This window comes from Vicia villosa, linkage group LG3 (genome assembly GCF_029867415.1).
Source record: "Vicia villosa cultivar HV-30 ecotype Madison, WI linkage group LG3, Vvil1.0, whole genome shotgun sequence".
NCBI lineage: Eukaryota > Viridiplantae > Streptophyta > Magnoliopsida > Fabales > Fabaceae > Vicia > Vicia villosa.
Genome location: NC_081182.1, coordinates 123334161 through 123353520, shown reverse-complemented (window position 1 = coordinate 123353520; position 19360 = coordinate 123334161). Strand labels below are relative to the sequence as shown.

The 19360-nt window shown below is 31.7% G+C and overlaps 2 long non-coding RNA genes across 2 annotated transcripts; both read left to right on the top strand.

The window, feature by feature from the left end:
• Nucleotides 1–1238: 1238 nt before the first annotated feature.
• On the top strand, nt 1239–11087 carry LOC131656616 (uncharacterized). Its single transcript, XR_009300198.1, has 3 exons — nt 1239–1638; nt 1816–1876; nt 10854–11087. It is a non-coding gene; the product is annotated as an uncharacterized LOC131656616 (long non-coding RNA).
• A 1243-nt stretch (nt 11088–12330) lies between these two features.
• Nucleotides 12331–13964, top strand: LOC131656615 (uncharacterized). The gene is made up of 4 exons (XR_009300197.1): nt 12331–12374; nt 12457–12567; nt 13622–13730; nt 13833–13964. It is a non-coding gene; the product is annotated as an uncharacterized LOC131656615 (long non-coding RNA).
• The last annotated feature ends 5396 nt before the right edge of the window (nt 13965–19360 follow it).

Below are 19360 nucleotides of genomic sequence, written 5' to 3'. Positions count from 1 at the left end.
GACTTATTGTTTTTAATTTAAATTATTTTTAAATTCCTATAATTTTTATTTTTTTATTTTTAATTTTAATTTTATTTAGTTATCATAGAGAGTTGAAAAAAATCAAAATTTTAAAGCAAGGATTGAACTAAGGATCTCTTTTTAGATTTTGTTTGTTGGATTTTGGCATAGTCCTCCTACTTTCGTGTAATCTTTTTCTCTTTCAATATATGGCCCTCATTTATAAAAAAAGACCTCTTGGTCAAGAGGTGATCTTCTTTATCATTAATCTAAATGTATTTTCATGTTTTAACTTACAAATAACACTTATATTAATATATTTTCGGGTTAATATACATTTTGCCCCTACTATTTGGGACGAATCCCAAAACAACGGTGAAAAAAAATGTGACATGGGGTAGTTGTGTTGGTTTTTTTTAATTTTTAATTTATTTTATTATTATGTGGAAACGCCATGTGGCTTTATTATATTTATTTGAATTATTTATATTTCCACATGTTATTTTATTTTTTTCATTTATTTAAATCTTAAATTTTACTAAATTATTGAGAATACAATGATTTTGATAAAAAGCCAACAGATTTATTTTACAAAACTTGGAATCAACTCCAGGTCAAGGAGGATGTGGCGCACCTCCTTTTCTACTTGGCCAATGGTTCTATGTTTGCTTTAAGTGCCAACAAAATTTATATATATTAAGATGCAGTTTAATTATTTGACATATTATAAGTAACAAATTAATTTATCCATATATAGATTATGAATTAATTTCAGTTTGTTATAATTAATCAAAAATTAATGTCAATTTATTATTATTATATAGTAAAACTTAATTGAGTAATATGATTAAATGTTCATACTTAAATATTTATTACACCAATTCATATTTCTTATTTAATATTATTAATTTTTAAATAATAATGATAAAGCTATATATATGTGTGTGTGAATTTATACAATAATATGATTTATGTTATTATTAATGTTAAATATATATGAGCAAATATGAATAAATATATATTTACAATATAAGAAAATACACTTTCTTGAAAATGATCGATTTGCCCTATGCTTCCATGTTATTCCACTTGGACAACTTAACTACTTGCTATGCTTTCCAATTGTTCATGCCCTCACGTTTCTTCTGAAAAAAGCCAAATACTTGCATATCCAAACATTTAAATTTTATATCTTTCTTGAAAAGATAAATATATACTTTCCCCTACTACTACTCATAAGTCTTTTCTTAACCTTACCATACTCTCTTTGCTATCTCTCTACCATATTTGCTATCTCTCTCTACCATCTTCCATTTTGAAAACTACACCATCTTCCACCATCTTCCAGCATCTTCCGTCTTTAAGAAAACGACACCATCTTCCACTATCTCCCAGCATCTTCCGATTCGTTAATAAAAATAAAAAGGATCTAAAGCAATTATTCTTAATCTTTCAAAGTTGTTATTTTGTTACAAGGTTTGGACCTTTTTTTACATGGTTCCTTTTTTCATTTTCGTTACAATTGTGTTTTAGTTTATATTTCAGCTTCACTTACAAGATTTCTTATTTTGGGGCTATGTTTTGAACATTTAACATTGTTATTGTTTAGTTCCTTTTCAGATGTCAGTGTTTAACCAAGTAAAAATCAATCTCTCCATACCCATTTATTTTCATTTTTATTATTTTCTTTTTCTATGAACATGCTTTAATTTTTTATGGTTTCTTATGAGATTTTTCGTGTTTCATATCCCAAAGCTGAACCAGGTATTCCATCTCCATACCCATTTATTTTCAATGTTATTGTTTTATTTTTAGATGAACATTTCAAGTTTCTTCTTATGAGGTTTTCTGATTTTTGATCTCAAAGCTGAGTCAGGTAAAAATTTATCTCTTCATACTTAATTATTTTCATGGTTATTGTTTTCTTTTTCACTATATTTTTTTTTCCATTTCCTTCTTATGAGATTTTATGTTTTTTCATAGTTTCCAGAATTATATTTCCATTGTTATTATAAGTGACTAGCGTTCAGACGGGCACTCCCGTGCCCGTCTGCCCGCTTTTTTAATGTGCACAACAGAGAAAAATAAATGTCTGTACATCTTTTAAAGAGGTATTTATATTGTACGATACATTTAAAAAAATTAATAGTTAGACACAACATAAATGGCTTCGTTTAAAATTGTGTCATGAGCCCTATCTTCTTCCTACATGACCTAAGGATACTAATTCAATAACACATATGTCTCTTCTGAAGTTTGAGTTATACGTCCTGCTAAAAATAATTCATATATAGACACTATTAGTAGAAGTAAACAAATTTAAGATACCATTGAATGTATGATCTCTAAATTTGCTAATAATATTATTACACTTTGAAAATGGGAAACAAACACATGCATTAAATTGTATTCAAAGACCGGTGCATACAATGCACAATTTATCGTATGTAATCAATGACGCTCTTTATGAGGAAGGCCGAACATGAAATCTTTGTGGCAAGAATTATCTTTTTCCCTGCAATTGATTTACACAGTAATGAGTAAAAATGTAAGACTTTCACATTATAATCTTTTAGAGAAAAAGATAATGTAGTATTAATAGTTATTAGTGTAATATAATATATTTTATACCTTGAAAATAGTCGAATCAATTTTTCATACACCCCTTTATCAATGAAGTCTTGAGTTTTAAAAAATTACAAATACATCACGAAATATATGATCAAGAAACAAATACATTTAAAACATGCTACTCGTAAAGTATAATTTGGCTTAGTATAAAATGTATATAATGTAATACCTGAAGAATAGAGATAGATTGTTTTAGTGTAGATTTGGTAGAACATCAAATCTTTTCTATGCTTGAATTACATGGATTCTTGCTAAAATGAAGTTAAACAATTAACTTAAATAATATACATGGTTTTATATCCAGAGATGAACAAATAAATAAACATTAAATCAATGTCTCCAAAAATATGTTAGGACTAAAAAGTTGTAAATGAATAATATAAATACATCTCTATCCTTTGAGATAATATTTCTCTTTTCACCATTTTTCAAAGTTGTGTTTTATCTGTTATGACGGTGGAGCTCCAACCGAGTAAATCTGCAGACGTTTTACCTATTTTAATAAGGATGATAAAAGTATTAGTAAAATGGTGATGAAAAATGCAACAAATAGTTTTTTCACATTTACTTTGCATAAACATGTAAATACACCTTATTGTCGGGTTTGTCGATGGAAGAAATAGTTTGTTCGTCCTTCCATGTATTCCATTTATCTTCAAAGTGTCCCATCTAAAATTTATTACACAATAATAGTGAGAGGAGCAATGACCCAACTTACATAACATAATGACATTAGAAAAATGTTTCGGTATAACACACTTTTCTGTTGCAGTGAGGTTCAACATTCTTCTGTCTCAACTCCTTACATAATTGGAAGATTTCACTGTATTTTAGCTTGCCTGTATAGTAAATCAAAGGATAATTTTAGAGTTAGTCATTAGCAAAAAATACAAAACATTCAATCATATTTACTGTAACAAATATACGAATTAATGTGTAATGAATTTTTATGTTGTAGTTAGTGAATACCTGCGGATGCGATAACAGAATTTGTTTAAAGACTACATTTTTTGTATATTCACCATCTTCTCCCTGTAATTTTCCCTCCCTGATCAAAACTCTTGTCGTAGTCTGTGAGACACCTCTGGATAAAGCCACATATAACTGTCCATGACTGAAAACATGTCGTTGAAGATATATTCCAACATTTGGAATGGTTTGTCCTTGTGCTTTATTTATTGTAATTGCAAAACTTAGTGGCACAGGAAACTGCTTTCTACTTAGTACAAAAGGCAACCCATCACTTGTAGACGTTTTTATTTTAATTCTTGGCAAGAAAGCTTGTTTTCATGTGTTGCTTCCTGTCAAGATTTCCACATCCAACATGTTCATAAATAAACCACGACATAATAACCGCGTCCCATTACACAGTCCATATCTAGGATCTAGATTTTGCAACAACATCAATGGTGCACCCTATTTTATCTTTAGAATATGTGGTGGCAAACTACCCTGTGCAATTGAGTTTAAAAATTCTTGCTGGTATAAATTATGAGTATCCCTTTCAACCTCGTCAAACGACAACAACTCACGTTCTTCTCCTGGAAACTGATCGATGATTATATCATTCAATTTTTGAACCTCGTCATTTGTTGGTGTCAAAATAGCTCTCTGTACCATATAAGGGGCATCCCATCCATGTAATTCTAATTCAGGGGAAATATGTTGGATAAGTACTTGTATAGAATGTTCACCCTCCCACGGGATTGCAATTTGTGAAGGTAACCTCACCATGTCATCTAGTTTGGTAGGTTCAACACCATCACCAATGCGAATAAGAAATTCTGCAAACTCTTGGTCATGGATTGACCGCATATTTTGACGCAACCGCAAAATCTTGGTATGAGCCCATAAATGAGACTGAACAATACACGCCAAAATCATTTGTGCCTTAGTACCTTTCTTTACAACAGGAAGAACTTGACGAAAATCTCCCCCCATGATCATAACCTTTCCACCAAATGGAGCATTGTTGCTACAAACATCTTGCAATGATCGATTTAAGGCTTCTAAATAATTTTTGTTTATCATTGGGGCCTTATCCCAAATTATTGCAGCTGCCACTGTAATGAGGTTTGCAAGATCTTTTTGCTTTTGAATACCACAGATGGAACCCGGTTGTATTTCGATAGGTATCTTATATCGAGAGTGTGCAGTCCTACCACCGGGTAACAGTGTTGCAGCTATGCCAGATGATGCAGTTGCCAAGACAATTTCTCCTCTATTTCGTAAAGTTGCCATTAATGTTCGATAAAGGAATGTTTTACCTGTTCCACCTGGGCCATCAACAAAAAATACCCTATTGTATTTTTGATCGATGACATTCATGATGGTTTTGAACGCAATCATCTGGTCATTATTTAATTTAGCAACAGATTCAATATCTTCATTTGGGATATCAACCGCTAACTCCTCTTGTATGGCACTTGGGTTTAAATTCTCCTCTATTGCTTCAGGGGATAATGATGGGAGATCATAATCTTCAATTTTTTTTGCCATGTTGGCCTAAGAGTTCATTTAAATCCTTCAACAACATATTAGTCAAGACTAATTCCACACCATTGTTCATTGCTTGATAATCCTCTGTCATATGTGTAAAAAGCTAATTCCAAATACTTCTAACATCAGTAGGTTCACAAAATATTAGAATCGTCACGAACAACCTCCTTAAAGCATATGGCATTTGGAGACCCGCGGCCTCAACCAAACAATCACGAATACTATGATCAGTCTCCAAAAATCCTCGGTCCTCAGCTGACTTTTTAAATGTATTAAATGGAATTCCATTATTTGTAAGAAGATATTCCCAACTGGTTGGACCTCTGACATGAGATAACAATAATCTCAAGTAGAACTTATCCCCCTCCGAAGGTGATACTGTATAGATTCTTCCAATAACTTTTCTCGTTGATCGCATGCGATGCCATTCCTTGCCCCTATTGTTCCAACAGTAGTGCTCTGGTATCTCTCTATACAGATAATTCCTTGCCTCCGGATCTTTTTGATTTAGCGCAAAGAATTGTGTGAGCATTGTTTTGGAGTTGCGTTCATTATTTAAGACGTCTGCAATTCTTTGATGTTCATAAAAGCGCATTTGATGGCGGTCTGGCAAGTGGATATGTAGTCTTTCAACAGAAGGATATAATTGGTAAAGAGTGAATCAAAAAATTCTCCATATTTCCTCGGGAGCACAAATCCCTCTCGCATCAACATATTGTTGGACTTCGTCCATGTACGATCCTTTGTGAACCTCCATAGACACACGATCAGGGCCCTTGTACACATATTTGTATAGATACTTGATACTTTTAATACTACTGCAAACCTCTACATTAATGTGACAGTCATATTTTAACAGTAACCAAGGGTTATAAGGAACCACCCATCTATTATCAATAGACCTATCTCTACCTATAGATGTAGGTTCGTTAAACATTCTCCTATACTCTGAATATGAGTCAGTGCTTTGACGTGTTTCATTGCAAAATTGTTTGGGATACCTTTTTTTATATTGGCCATCTTTCATACATGGAGATCTTCGATTGAGTACGTCGCAAGGTCCGTGGATCATATGTTTTACAACTGCTTCATGCAACTGTGGTTCACACTGTAATTTAGGTATTTCAGCTCTAACCATACTATCATAATCTTTCGGGTCACGCAACTTGTCGTTACTTTTCAAGACCAACAACATATGCACATGCGGAAATCCTAGTTTTTGAAATTCAGTGACATACATGTAACTTTTAACCTTTCCTAAGACTCCTATATTAATGACATCATCCTTTAGTTGCTCGAATTTAGAACGAAATATTCTCGTTAGTAAATCTGGGTGATCTTGTGGTGTTTGAAAAGGTAGAAGTTCTGATGTTATCTCACACCAAGAAGGATTGCACGTCATGGTCAAAAAAATATCAGGTTTACCGCTATTAAGAACAATAGCCATGCCATCTTCGTAACGTTGTGTCATGTCTCGACGACCTCCAATAAATGATGATGGTAATATTGTTCTTTTTCCAATATTTTCTATGATGGTTAGTGTAATGCGTTAGATTTAGGATATATGATTGGTTGTGATTAAACAAAAAAAGAATTATTAATCTATAGCTAAATACTAATGCGTTTCTGCATTAGTTTCACCATCATGCAAAGCATCTTGTAAACCTTGGTACACTTCAGCACGTATATTTGACTGGTGTTCTCGAATCCACCTTAACCTCCCTGATTCAATTTTGACATAATTGTTTACGACATATTGTTGTAATAGTCGACCCGCATTTAACAACATTGATTGATTAATTGGACGAATCTACGGTGGATTAAAAAACATGTCGATAGTAAACCATATGTTTTTCAAATTATATTTACGCTATTCTAATATGTACTAAAAAATAACTTAAATGTACCTGAAGCATGTAGCTGTAATACGCTCGACATGACACTCTTCGCCCATGACAATTTGTCGTGTTAACATCCCAACCATGCGTCCCAAATGGAAACAATATAGGATACTGCAAGGGATCATAATATCCTTTTGTTTCTTGTACTTTCTTTAGGTTGCCATCATGGCGAATGACATTAATATCCCTTCCATATGCCATAGATTCAGTATCACATCCAACAATAATTGCAGCGACTTGTTCCGCAGATAGAAGATTATATTGAGGGTGATTACTTGGACGCTCTTTGAGTATGAGGCTACAGTCACTGATATTTGGAAGTAATGACAGTTGTTTGAACCTAATTACAAAAGGATTATACTGATAGAGCAATTGTTGTAGTTTTTGAACCACAGTCTGGTGTAGTTGTGGCTTTTCCCGCATTCTATAATGTAGCTCGTTATCTGTGTCATAGATGTATAACTGTAGGAAGCGCGGTATGTCACCCTCATTTAGATAGAAACCTCCGATGTCATGGTAAAAAGCTCCTTGAGCACGAAATGTATATATACCACAACCAGACGGAAGAATTTTTTCATCGACGTGAACACCAATCGAAGTGAAAGAGAAGACATTGTTGTAACTTCGAATATGCTGCCTAAAATGTTTTCCTTCTGCTGAACCATCCGAAAATAGTTCTTGCAATTCTGTAGGAGCATCAACCCTTGGAAATGATACCTTCCCACTAGAACAACATGTGTTACGTGATTCGTGGTGAAACAGTCTTGCGTTGCAACGTCTACAGGTAGTTGGATTAGGCAACCTAGATTTTGCCATCATCATGTTATTTTTGAAATTTCGAGCAATATTGTATCTTGCTCGAAAAGGATGTCGCGAGTCTGCATGTAGGAGTTTGATATTGATTACTGAACATTATCTAAAATCTAAAATACAAATAAGAACTCATCGCATCGCATGGTGCATTTATAATTTTCTATAACTATATATTAAGTGTATACGTAGATTTTATGGTTGGCCTATTTTCTTTTCATTGTTACCTCTATAAAACATCAATACATGGTACATGTAGGCAGTTAACATATGTTGCGTGCATGTATGATGTATGCTATGTATAGTTAAACCCGTTTTGTTAACTTTCATATTGTAGTTTGTATTTCAGTTTACAAACACACCAACCAAAACAAAAAAGATGTAGAGTGCAACTTCATTTTGCAATCGAAACAGTAAAGGTGAAAAAAATTATTGAGAGGGACGTAGAGCGAAAAATTATAATAAATAATTAGAAAAGGAGGGATTTATGGGATCTATGAATTTGAGAAAAAATGGGTTATTTACATAAGATGGAGATGATTTCCAAAACCCCTGATGTGAGAGAGGTAAGTTGTTTATCTTGAAAATTATGGTATGTCACATTTGAAAATTAATAGTTTTTGTGGTGTAATTTTTAGTTGGGGTTAAATTTGATTATGATTAATATAGTTTTTATTTTGCTCAAAAACATGTCGTGATTCTACATGTAGGAGGTTGATATTAATTTCTGAATATCATCTTAAATCTAAAATCTAAAATACAAATAAAAACTTAACGCATGGTGCATAAATTATAAGATTTAACAATGTATAATTTACAATTTCATATATTTTCGATATAAGCTACATTGTTTTAGGGAGAAAGTTGATGAACATACCTTGAGAATGACGTGATGATGCATTATTATCTCTACCTTCCATATCAACATCTGATATTACTACATCCTCCAAAGATTCATTAACATGCATATCATCTGATACAAAAATAATAGTTATGCTCATATATAAATATATATATATATATATATATATATATATATATATATAGTTATCGTATACTTAAAACAATAACCTTTATACCTGTACCAGATTGGTTGTTGTTGATAGTTTGATTGGGTGATACAAAAGTACGACCTGCGAGGTTAACTACATACATTAAACGTCAAATTAATAATATTACACAATGTATGATATAATTTCTATATTGATCACCACTAACCAAGTGCGACGTCATTAACATGTGTAATTCTACTTGGGCCGGCTTCATGGTCATGAGTTCCTTGAAAGTGTGAACTTGGAAAAGTCATATTTGTCAAATTTTGAAATGGAACTCTCGACGGAGTGTTAACAGTGCGTAATGTTTGAGTTTGTTTCTGCTGCTCTTGTCGCCGCCTATAACTTTCTCGTCGTCTCCATAAATGCTCTTCTCGTTGCGCGTTGTCCATATTTTGTTTTCGTTTGCGTTCATTCTCTGCTCTTCGTGTCCTTTGATGTTGACTTGACATTTGGCGGGTATTACTTTTCGTTGTGATGATATAACTGTCAAACGTTCATAAGTAATTCAAAAGTAAAATGATTATACATATAGAATTATTCAAAAGTAAATTGATTAGTCTTTTAAAAAAAACCGCGTTATTCGCAGTATAAATTAGTATTATTAAAAATATTTATTGACAAATCATAATTTAATGATAATCAATCATGAAGTATACATATTAATTATTCAACAAAAAAATCAAAAGGCCATATGTCAATGCTGTATAATAGGACACATGCTTACAACCATAGGGAGTGTATAAATTTGTACCTATAAAGTGTATCATATGCTCATTAAAAATCATCCTAGGAGTTCCATGATAATCCCTCCTGTTGTTATTTTTATTGTGTAATCCACCAATGAAAATATAAGCCAGTCCAAAAAGAGTTACCCTTAAAACACAGCAGAATCTTTAACCAATAAAATAATAAAATTTGGTGCCACATTACTTTTTAATTTATTTTATTTTAAAATAAATTAAAACTTTAAAATAATTTGTTTTAAAATAATTGATACCCAACTTAAAATAAACTGAAAAACTTAAGAAAATTATTTGAGACAACACGTTAATGGTGTCATGGCCACTTCAATAACTGACAGATTTGAATTATTCACATTTCTAATATCTACGTTTATCTTTACTTCTAAAATAAAAAAAAAATAAAGGTTAAAATAAATTTGTGCAAGACAATCCATTTTTATGTTCATCGTCAGTTTCACTTATAGTCATATATATGTTACCATCTCATTTACAAAGGCCAAATAGTAGTATTAGCATAAGAAAAACATAAATTTATTTACATTTTTCACAAACACTGACTGATAGATTGAGAGAATGGATAAATAATTTCAATATTATTTCATATTACAAAATCTACAATTCAATCTCATTCAAGAAAAATGGTAAACAAAGAATCAAATTTAAAACCTAACCTTAAAATCAGAAAATGTATTCACAAACTCTTTTGTTGGTATTAGTTATGTTGTGTCATCAATCCTGCTTACGGCTGTGTCACAAATAACCACAACGGACTCAGTTCCTCAATTTTTCTTTATCCCATACACTCCACCCTGGTACAGAGTAGTTACTTTATTCATTTTGATGACCATTGACTGTGTAAACTTTTAAAAAGAAAGCACAATTCAAAACCGTTGCATAAGTGTATCACTTTCTCAACATTACAATTACAACTATTATACAGAAATTGACAGAATAAGAAGGGCAGTTATTAAGTGTAGGTGTTTTTTTTGGAATAATTGTAGTACGTGCATCTTAGAAGCTAATGTTGGCACTTTAAGATTCAAGCAGTTAACAAAGTTAGAAGCAGTTAAAACTTAAAATTTATAAGGGTAAAGTTGGAAAAAAAATAGGCCAACCCAAAAGGGGGTATCCCCTTTATATATAGTTAAAGATGTTTATTTTTTTTATTAATATGCTTTAATTTTTTTCGAATGGACTGTTTGTGTATTTTGCAGCAGGGATAGAGTTGTTGAGGCTAAAAATGAATTGGAGAAGTAAGTGGCAATCTGATAATATTGAGATTGTCTTGAAAGTAGTTTTTAATTGGAAGTCTTGCAAATATTTTGTGGGTAGAATATTATAGTAATAAAATTAGATGATCATGTATCAATGAGGTCTTTTATTCCATTTCCAACAATAGCATTGGCAATGGTTAAGGTGGAGAAGTAAGTGTCTATCTAATAATGGTGTTTGCATTGAATTTATGTTGATTTTTTTTTATCAATTATCTATTAATGAAATTATTAATAAAAATCAAAATATTTTTGATTTAATGATTTAATCTTATTTTGTTAATTATAAATATTATAATTAATTGAATTGAAAATTTTCAATTACTCTTCACTACTAAATGTTTTCACAATTAACAATTTTTAATATACAGTTATTACAAATTTCACTTTTAAAAAGGAGTTAATATATAAGAAAGTTACAAGCTTCATTTTTACAATATATCTATATTGTAAGGAAGTGTTATCTTTTGATTAAGAAATATAGGGTTGTGGTAAAAAAAATTAATATAGGGTTGTACTATCACTATTTCGAAAACATGTGGTTTTATATTACTTTGATAATACTTTGATATAGGGGTGGCAAAACGGGTCGTGGCACGTCGGGCCGACCCGCGCACCCGCCAAAAAATGGCGGGTTGGGTTGGGATTGTAGGCCCGTTGCTCGCCAAAGTCCGTCCCGCAAAAACTCGCCGCTCCGCCAATGTCCGCCGCCCGCCAAAGCCTGCCCCTCCTCCAAAATTCCCTCTTTTTTAGTTATTTTATTATTCTTGATAGTTAATTCTATCCTTTACTAAGAAATTGCCCAAACTACCTAAACTACCCTTACCTCAAAAATATTTTACACTACACTTTGGACATTTTGGTAACTAACAAAATAACCCTTAACTTTTTCAACTATTCTGATTTCATGCACCAATTGTCAACCTCTCATTGGTCTAAATTGAAAAACTCTTTTTCCCACCATAAACTACTTTCTCTTTTCTCTTTCTCTTTTTTTGACTCCCTTTTCTCTCTGTCTTCTCCTCTGAGAGAAACCCTAATTTCTCTCCGGCTACCCGAGCCCTTCTCTTTCTCACTCTTTCTCATTTCAATCGCTCCATTTCTCTTTGAAACCAACTTACACTTCTATCGGTTATTCTAAATCTTGGTGCTCCTATTGCTCTGAGGTGAAATAATTGTTCAAGAAGTTGGGTGTTCAACCACTGGTCTTTGAAATGGATGCAATGGGTATTTCAACTTCAAACCCTAACTATTGTTTGCGAATTCGTCACACTCTATCGTCACCTGCATTTACCGGGTAATAATCTCTCTTTCCTTTTTCCTAGATCCAGCTTCTGGATCCGAATTCGTGTATGCAATTTATGTAATTGATTTTGTATTTCATGTTAGGTCCACAAGGTCTACAATTGCAGAAGTTTATGAAAAGACTCACTGGCCAATACATAGATCGAAATGTATTTGTTGGTAAGCAATCACTCGAAAAAACGCAGGTTCAGTGGTGAACGTTTGTCCATTTCATTTCTCTTATTCAATTGTCTTTTTTCAGATCCAGTTTTTTGGTGTCAGGGTGTGAAGATGTTCATGTTTATTTCCTTCTTCCAGATCCAGTTTTTCCCTTTTGATCTATAATCTGAGACTGCAAAAGTTACATTTTCTGGTGAGCCTTCAAGTGTTACAAATGAGTTTATGAGTTTATCAGTTAAAATGAGTTTATGGGGTAAAATGAGTTTATGAGGTAAATCACTTTCTACATAAATTTAAAAAGTTTGGATTAGCTATTAACTTGCATGAGGTTTCTAATTAAAATGAATTTATGGATTTCTTCTAATTGAAAATTGCAATATTCTTTTTTTGGTTGATATTTTCTGTTGGATGCTTACTAGGGTTTTAGATAACTAGATTTATTTTTATGTATTTTCTATCCCAACTGATACTCTACTGGAACTTTTTGAATTGTTGGCATTTGGACCTCCTCCATGTTTATACAATTACTACTATTAACTGATACTCTACTATTAACTTTTTGAATTGTTGGCATTTACACGTGTAACTATTAACTATTAGGCTACTGCACTGGTATATATCGTTTTAGTTACAATTACTACTATTCCTGTATAAATACCGTGTAACAAACTTGAGTGACTTCTGATTTTTTTGAATAGATACATTAGTGCACACTTTTAGTCAATGCTTTCTGATTCTATGCCTTCTAATCTAATCAATCCTTTTCTGTCACTTTCTCTCTGGTTAACTGATTCACAAATTCTTTTGGCTTAGAAGCACACACTTCATGTCTTCACCACTTGCTAGCATCCATTTTGTTTGATTGGGTTATGTGTTAAAATTTTTCAAAGAACTTAAAATCACATGTGCAATGGTGTTCTGTAGTTGTAGATTCAGATTATACAGGTTCTTAGTTTCCAAATGTGTTTTCATATATTTATAAGTACTGTTTGTTTTTCAGTCTTTGATAGAAGACTATATAATTTAAGTTGTGTGGTTTTATGCATTTCAGCCATGAAAAAATTCTACCTATGGGAGTTTGTGAATGCTTTTCTTTATGAAGTCATTCATTCATTGTTTTTTAAAAGTTCTACCTGATATTTCTTAATTTAGGATTGCATATGCTTACAATGTAATTTTATGTAACTTTCATACCATCTTTGAGTCTGTTTGACAATTAGTTTAATTATTGGTGCATTAACTTTCAGATTAAAGCTGCTGATATATACTCAAAATTTACAAGCACGAGTTTTGAGTTTTTAACAATTTAAAGACATGAAGCGGCTCCGAATGTGCAGACAGATGGTGAAAACCAAGGTGAAACATTAAATAGTTCACTTTTCCTTTAAGTTGAGTCAAATTGTTTCAGATATCTCCATTACATTAGTTTCAATTAAAATGTATGGATTATTATTTCAGTTACATGGCTATTATAATATGCTAACATTTTGGGCAATTGAAATCATCATCAAATATTCAGCAACATGCCCAACAACAAACTTTGCAGCCTGTTTTACAAGAAGTGAAGTTAATGACAAATGCATTAAGAAGATTTGAAGGTAATTGGGTGTTTCTATTTGATATATTGGCCTGATTTAAACTTTATCACCTAAGAAATTTATCACCAGTAATAGTCTTAAGGTCACAATACTAAGTACTTTATACACTCTTATCTTATTATATATGTTTTTGTAGGGCCAAGAGGAGCTTGGTGCTGCAAGTTTGCAAGAACATGAAGAGATCACAAAGTTGAAAAATATAGCTGTTATTAAGCTTGAAGATATAGCTGAAAAATATAGCTGTTATTCTTTGGCTTTTAGTGTAGATGAAGAATTAATCATATCCTAATAACATAACATGTTTGATCATAGGCCAACCATGAACTACTGCTTTGAGACTATATTTCTGGATTCTGTTATATATTTAGTGAGCTAAAGTGTGTATCTTTTACATTATACTAATGAACATTTTGTATGTTAGTTCTCAACTCCTGAATACACACACATTTGCTATGGGTTATAAGTATAGCTTCTCACATTAATAAGTTTTCTCTCCTAAGAATGTGTTCAATTTATAATTATAATTAGTTACAACAGGCCATTATAATTAGTTGCAAAACATTAATAAATTATTTTCTTTTAAAAAATTATTAATAAAAATTGAGAATACTTAAAAAAATTAATAATGTTTTGTTTAAAAAAATTAACAAATATCTTAATATTATTTAATATTATTTTGATACTTTTGAATATTTAACACATTAACACAATTTTTATTTTACACATTAACACAATTGTTTGATAACTCTTTTAATGATTAATGGATATTACACACAAAATTAGCACATAAATACAATAATAAAATATTTAATTTTACGGGTCACTATCAACACAATCCATATTTTATTTTAATCAACAATGACTTTTATTTGAAAAGTAAAATCTTTATTTTCAAATATCAACATTTTTTTTTCTTTCTCTATCTCATTGGACCATTTTTTCAAAATTTTCCTTTTTTAATCTTATCAGTCACTACCATCACAATGCATACATACCCGTGTTGACCTATCTTAAACCTTTTTTTGTGGATCATTGTTTTGACTTAGAACTTAATTTTTATACTACTAATATTTTATTAGTAAAACTTTTTTAAATGGTTAATTTCCATTTTATGTATGCAATTTGGTCAAACTTCTTTACTTAATATTTTTCGTATCATTTATAAAATACTACAATTGGAAGATTAATATAAATCTCTTCCCAATCCATATGAAGACAATTGGCATGTTCGTGTAAGCTTTATAAAGACTAAAATTATCTCCAAACAAACCAATGCGGGACTTCATATTTAGTTGTCATTGAAGTCTCACTAGTTTAAATTCGCTTTCCCTTCTTTTTCAATCCCTCCTTGTGTCCTCTTTTTTATTCTTTATTGTTTCAAGAGGTGATAACTGATCAATTAAGATTGTGGTGAATCTTAATATTTATGCTCTTTATTGAATTGTTTTTCTTTTTTAAAATTAAAGAAACAACTAAGCCTGTGGCAGTTGGCTTTGGAATATCATTACTTGAACATGAGAAGCAGGAAAGTACTTTGTCCATATTTATTTCAATATGCTTTTACTTAAATTTGGTTAAATAATTAATTAATCAAATAATTTGTTGCAGACAGCGGGATGAAGAGCTGATGGCGTGGTTATTTATAAACTAGTATCCGTTTGAAAGATAGAATTATAAAATAATAGTTATTAGTGGCATTTTGCTAGTATCATATGAGAATCACATTTTTATTTGAGAATATGTGAATGAATCTGAATAATTAGATTTTAAAATAAATGGTGGAGATTATGTGCCATTATTTTTTTCTCTTTCCTCCATTATTAAAATAAATAATGGAGGAAAGAGAAAAAAAAAATGAAACATAATCTCAACCATTTATTTTAAAATTTAATGGTTCTGATTCATTTTCATATTCTCATTTAAAAATGTCATTCTCATATGATATGTCCTCTCTCTCAAAGCTGAGTTAATAATGTGAATATAAGTGATAGATAAAATATTGACCAAGTTGGATGTTTGATTTTAAATAATTCATAAATTTCAACTATGAAATTATTTCAATAAATTTTGGTACCCTGTGGCTAAAGGAAAATAATAGGTAGTCGCAAGTTTGAATCCATTTATACTCTAGAAGTTCATATAAGACTAATACCTCAAATTGGTAATTGGTTTAGTATCTAAAGAAAACTTGAGTTATATTGTAAATCAATCTAGCTTATGATTTAACAGAAATAGAAATCTAGAGATGGGGCTTGCTTGATGCACTAACAGAAATAAATATACAAATTAAAAAAGTTCATTGTCACTGATCAACTCTTAAACATACAACTAACGAATGAAGTTAATTGAGTAACGTTATTGTTTACGAGTGCATTTCACATGCCGCAACGAGTTAGACGTTCGAACTATTGTGTAAACACGGTCTCTATTTTATTGTTAACAAGATGAATATAATGTAAGAGATGTTAAAGAAACACAAGAGGTTGAAGTCCCACAATGTTTTCTTCAGAAAACTCTTTAGAAAACACTACTACAAAATAGACATTTTGTAAGACAATATTACAACGGCATCCTGTTAACTGTGGTAATAATTCATTTTTGGGAATTTTTTTTTATTTACTAAAAGAAATTTCACTACGGTCATAGTTAACAACCATAGTGAAATGTACATGGAGTGAAAGGGTTCAAATCTCAACATCAACAATTTACCATTTATCGTGACAAAATAAATATATCACCATGGTTCTTTTAATCAACTGTGGTGTAAAGTGCAATTATTTTATTAAGGTTCGTATTATCAACTATGGTGAAAGGTGTTACATATTTATATATAAGCGAAATTATCTCTCGCTTCAGTACATAACAATCGTCCCTTTTAAAATAAAGGCTTAATTGTAACTTTAGTCTCCCTATTTTATCTTTTTTTATTTTATTTTGGTCCTCCTATTTTTAAAACCACGATTTTGGTCCCCCTTTTGAGTTTTATGTTGAAAAAAGGACAACAATAGGGACTAATTTTGCAGAAAAAAGCAAAATAGGGGGACGAAAATTGCAAAAAAAAAACTTACAAAAGGGACTAAAATAGTGGTTTTTAAAATAGAGGGATCAAAATCAAGAATAAGACAAAATAGGGGGACTAAAGTTGCAATTAAGCCTAAAATAAAACCCTAACATCTATTTCACTTATCTCTCAAAACAAAACTCTAACATTTATGTCACTTGTCTCTCTCATATGGAAACCCCAAACTTATACAGCGAACTTGTCTTCTTTAAATATTAGGAAATGGCTACCTTACAGGTTCATCTTCACAATAGTTTATGACGGACAATGATATTGGATGCTTTTGCATGTTAGAACTGGGTTTATTGGAAGAAAATAGAGAAATACAGTTCTTCCTGGTTTGATTCGGGTCATGGGTTTAACATGATTTGAATTAATAGAAAATTTTAACACAAAAGGCCTTTTGCCAAGGTTGATTCAGATTATGAGTATAACATGATTCGAATCATGAGAGTCGGTTTTCGTTTCAAACCTAGTTTTCATCATAAAACACGTTTGGTGAGCAATTAACCCTAAGGTAGAATTAACCTTAAGGAAAAATGTCATTTAGAAGTGGAATGCCACATTTCTTATGGAAGGTTTTTTGTATAATCTCTTAAGTGGAGTTTTGATTCCTATTTGGTGAATTGGTAGTTCGATACGTAGGAGAGTAAGTATTGAGGTAGGACAGAAGAGACTCAACCAGTTCCTGTGGACAGTTAGTAAGACCCAAAAGCGGAGGCGACCATATCCATTCCTAAGGATAGTAAGACCCAAAAGTAGAAGCGACCTAGTTGATTCCCGAGGGAAGTAAAGCCCATAAGTGGAAGCGATGATTATTGTTCTTAAGTTATTTCTCCAAGGGATTTAGTCCTAAAAGTGATACCCCACCCTCGAGCAGCGAATTGGTTAATCGTAGAGTCGATTCAACCTGTCCAAATTCGTAGCTTCTTGCCAAGATTAAATAGGAAGTCGATTCCCACTTGCAGATGAAGTCATTGTACTTCAAACCTTAGTTTGGTATGAAACCATGAGTATAGAAATATTAGAATTAGCAACCCTGTAGAGTCGAGTTGACCCATAAGATAGGGGAATCCACTAAGATTAGTATCTCACCCCATTTTCATTGTTTATTTTTCAAATAAGCATGGATTGGTTTGGAGGACCAGTATATAAGTGCATGAATATGAAGACAAGTCTCCTTAATTTTAGCTCAGTTGTGTGTTTTATTTGTATCTTATGTTGTATTTTGAGCATACTATTGTTGGAACAAGATTGAGAATCCTTGTTCAGAATCTGGTTTTGATGATAACAAGCATATATTTTGTGAGTAATAATTTTATCACTAATGGTTTCATTTAGTGTGCAGGTACTATGCTATAAGTCCTATACAGGATTCATCAGAAACCGGCTCAAATATGAAATCAAACATCCAGAAGATTGACAAAGCCAAAACATGATTCATCAGATGTTCTGATTAAGAATACGTCAAACAAGCCAAATTCAGCAGATCAGAGGCAAGAGAAGCAACAATATAAAGTCCAATCTGAAGAACATGCAACTACAACAGTATCACAAGGAGCTAGATTTCAACAAGACAATCTTCAAAGACTTAAACAGAAATATCAACGTTCACATGCAACAAGCACATAATCAGAAAGTACATCTGATGCTTCAAAGGAATTGAAAAAGAAATATCAATATACACGAAGATCCGTTACAACAAGAAGATCACATGAACAAAAGATCAGAAGTTCTGATAAAGTAACGCAGTTACATATAAAATGCAAACAACGATAGAGTCATTTGTGAACCAATGAAGAATATATAGCTCAACATACAAATTGAATAAAAATACAAAGTTTAGAATCAAATGGGAAGTCGTTAGAAATATCATCATAAGAAAAACGGTTACAAAATTTAAAAGGAACAACTCCCAAGGTTGAATGAAGAAGCAAGCCACATGCGGCGCATTGGAAAGACAAGCTTAACCAAAGAAACACGCCATCAACTGCAATCATCATGTTGAAGATAAGGTTCTGCCAAAGAACAACACTTGTCACTCATGATTCAACCGAGATAAAGCATTCAAAGCATACTCAACAAATCTCAACGGATCTATTCCAACGGTAACACATCAAGCTATAAATATACCAAACTTCAAACTTGAAAGTGTGTGTCGAATATGAGCACCAAGTGAGTACAGAAGACAGACACCAAATGTGTGCGGAGAGTATGTCAATGGTACATCCAAAATACATTAAGTGAATATCCATAGTGTGTATCCATGGTGCAATTACAGAGTGCAGAAAAAGAGAAATCTTGAGAGAAAATCTGTAGAGAGAAGC